We start from the raw sequence: 3974 nt of genomic DNA, 5'->3' as shown, positions 1-3974 counted from the left end.
TGCGAATTCAAGCCAGAAAACAACGAAAATCGGCGAGAAATCGTCGTTTTGCATCGAAATATGCAGTTTTCTCTAAGAATTCTGATGATTTCGTGCAGAATTCTGCTGTTTTCTTGCAATTCAGCCGTTGAATCTTGGTAAAAAGTCATGATTTTGTAGATTTCGTGCTCTTCTTTGCGAATTCAAGATAGAAAACAACGAAAATCAGCGAGAAATCGTCGTTTTGCATCGAAATATGCGGTTTTCTCTAAGAATTTTGACGATTTCGTGCAGAATTCTGCTGTTTACTTGCAATTCAGCCGTTGAATCTTGGTAAAAAGTCATGATTTTGTAGATTTCGTGCTCTTCTTTGCGAATTCAAGATAGAAAACAACGAAAATCAGCGAGAAATCGTCGTTTTGCATCGAAATATGCGGTTTTCTCTAAGAATTTTGAAGATTTCGTGCAGAATTCTGCTGTTTTCTTGCAATTCAGCCGTTGAATCTTGGTAAACAGGCATGATTTTGTAGATTTCGTGCTCTTCTTTGCAAATTCAAGCCAGAAAACAACGAAAATCGGCGAGAAATCGTCGTTTTGCATCGAAATATGCGGTTTTCTGTAAGAATTTTGATGATTTCGTGCAGAATTCTGCTGTTTTCTTGCAATTCAGCCGTTGAATCTAGGTAAAAAAACATGATTTTATAGATTTCGTGCTCTTCTTGGCGAATTCAAGATAGAAAACAACGAAAATCGGGGGGAAATCGTTGTTTTGCATCGAAATATGCAGTTTTCTCTAAGAATTTTGATGATTTCGTGCAGAATTCTGCTGTTTTCTTGCAATTCGGCCGTTGAATCTTGGTAAAAAGTCATGATTTTGTAGATTTCGTGCTCTTCTTTGCGAATTCAAGCCAGAAAACTACGAAAATCGGCGAGAAATCGTTGTTTTGCATCGAAATATGCAGTTTTCTCTAAGAATTTTGATGATTTCGTGCAGAATTCTGCTGTTTTCTTGCAATTCAGCCGTTGAATCTTGGTAAAAAGTGATGATTTTGTAGATTTCGTGCTCTTCTTTGCGAATTCAAGCCAGAAAACAACGAAAATCGGCAAGAAATCGTCGTTTTGCATCGAAATATGCGGTTTTCTCTAAGAATTTTGAAGATTTCGTGCAGAATTCTGCTGTTTTCTTGCAATTCAGCCGTTGAATCTTGGTAAAAAGTGATGATTTTGTAGATTTCGTGCTCTTCTTTGCGAATTCAAGCCAGAAAACAACGAAAATCGGCGAGAAATCGTCGTTTTGCATCGAAATATGCGGTTTTCTCTAAGAATTTTGAAGATTTCGTGCAGAATTCTGCTGTTTTCTTGCAATTCAGCCGTTGAATCTTGGTAAAAAGTCATGATTTTGTAGATTTCGTGCTCTTCTTTGCGAATTCAAGCCAGAAAACAACGAAAATCGGCGAGAAATCGTCGTTTTGCATCGAAATATGCAGTTTTCTCTAAGAATTTTGATGATTTCGTGCAGAATTCTGCTGTTTTCTTGCAATTCAGCCGTAGAATCTTGGTAAAAAGTGATGATTTTGTAGATTTCGTGCTCTTCTTGGCGAATTCAAGATAGAAAACAACGAAAATCGGCGAGAAATCGTTGTTTTGCATCGAAATATGCAGTTTTCTCTAAGAATTTTGATGATTTCGTGCAGAATTCTGCTGTTTTCTTGCAATTCAGCCGTAGACTCTTGGTAAAAAGTCATGATTTTGTAGATTTCGTGCTCTTCTTTGCGAATTCAAGCCAGAAAACAACGAAAATCGGCGAGAAATCGTCGTTTTGCATCGAAAAATGCGGTTTTCTGTAAGAATTTTGATGATTTCGTGCAGAATTCTGCTGTTTTCTTGCAATTCAGCCGTTGAATCTTGGTAAAAAGTCATGATTTTGTAGATTTCGTGCTCTTCTTTGCGAATTCAAGCCAGAAAACAACAAAAATCGGCGAGAAATCGTCGTTTTGCATCGAAATATGCGGTTTTCTGTAAGAATTTTGATGATTTCGTGCAGAATTCTGCTGTTTTCTTGCAATTCAGCAGTTGAATCTTGGTAAAAATCATGATTTTGTAGATTCCGTGCTCTTCTTTGCGAATTCAAGATAGAAAACAACGAAAATCAGCGAGAAATCGTCGTTTTGCATCGAAATATGCGGTTTTCTCTAGGAATTTTGATGATTTCGTGCAGAATTCTGCTGTTTTCTTGCAATTCAGCCGTTGAATCTTGGTAAAAAGTCATGATTTTGTAGATTTCGTGCTCTTCTTTGCAAATTCATGCCAGAAAACAACGAAAATCGGCGAGAAATCGTCGTTTTGCATCGAAATATGCGGTTTTCTGTAAGAATTTTGATGATTTCGTGCAGAATTCTGCTGTTTTCTTGCAATTCAGCCGTTGAAGCTTGGTAAAAAGTCATGATTTTGTAGATTTCGTGCTCTTCTTTGCGAATTCAACCCAGAAAACAACGAAAATCGGCGAGAAATCGTTGTTTTGCATCGAAATATGCGGTTTTCTGTAAGAATTTTGATGATTTCGTGCAGAATTCTGCTGTTTTCTTGCAATTCAGCCGTTGAATCTAGGTAAAAAGTCATGATTTTGTAGATTTCGTGCTCTTCTTGGCGAATTCAAGATAGAAAACAACGAAAATCGGCGAGAAATCGTTGTTTTGCATCGAAATATGCAGTTTTCTCTTAGAATTTTGATGATTTCGTGCAGAATTCTGCTGATTTCTTGCAATTCAGCCGTTGAATCTTGGTAAAAAGTCATGATTTTGTAGATTTCATGCTCTTCTTTGCGAATTCAACCCAGAAAACAACGAAAATCGGCGAGAAATCGTTGTTTTGCATCGAAATATGCGGTTTTCTGTAAGAATTTTGATGATTTCGTGCAGAATTCTGCTGTTTTCTTGCAATTCAGCCGTAGAATCTTGGTAAAAAGTGATGATTTTGTAGATTTCGTGCTCTTCTTTGCGAATTCAAGCCAGAAAACAACGAAAATCGGCGAGAAATCGTTGTTTTGCATCGAAATATGCGGTTTTTTGTAAGAATTTTGATGATTTCGTGCAGAATTTTGCTGTTTTCTTGCAATTCAGCTGTTGAATTTTGGTAAAAAGTCATGATTTTGTAGATTTCGTGCTCTTCTTTGCGAATTCAAGCCAGAAAACAACGAAAATCGGCGAGAAATCGTCGTTTTGCATCGAAAAATGCGGTTTTCTGTAAGAATTTTGATGATTTCGTGCAGAATTCTGCTGTTTTCTTGCAATTCAGCCGTTGAATCTTGGTAAAAAGTCATGATTTTGTAGATTTCGTGCTCTTCTTTGCGAATTCAAGCCAGAAAACAACAAAAATCGGCGAGAAATCGTCGTTTTGCATCGAAATATGCGGTTTCTGTAAGAATTTTGATGATTTCGTGCAGAATTCTGCTGTTTTCTTGCAATTCAGCAGTTGAATCTTGGTAAAAATCATGATTTTGTAGATTCCGTGCTCTTCTTTGCGAATTCAAGATAGAAAACAACGAAAATCAGCGAGAAATCGTCGTTTTGCATCGAAATATGCGGTTTTCTCTAAGAATTTTGATGATTTCGTGCAGAATTCTGCTGTTTTCTTGCAATTCAGCCGTTGAATCTTGGTAAAAAGTCATGATTTTGTAGATTTCGTGCTCTTCTTTGCGAATTCAAGCCAAAAAACAACGAAAATCGGAGAGAAATCGTCGTTTTCCATCGAAATATGCGGTTTTCTGTAAGAATTTTGATGATTTCGTGCAGAATTCTGCTGTTTTCTTGCAATTCAGCCGTTGAATCTTGGTAAAAAGTCATGATTTTGTAGATTTCGTGCTCTTCTTTGCGAATTCAAGCCAGAAAACAACGAAAATCGGCGAGAAATCGTCGTTTTGCATCGAAATATGCGGTTTTCTCTAAGAATTTTGACGATTTCGTGCAGAATTCTGCTGTTTACTTGCAATTCAGCCG

This window comes from Gnatocerus cornutus, chromosome 1 (assembly GCF_029298725.1).
Source record: "Gnatocerus cornutus isolate USDA-ARS CGAHR chromosome 1, icGnaCorn1.1, whole genome shotgun sequence".
NCBI lineage: Eukaryota > Metazoa > Arthropoda > Insecta > Coleoptera > Tenebrionidae > Gnatocerus > Gnatocerus cornutus.
This window is presented reverse-complemented; position numbering follows the sequence as displayed.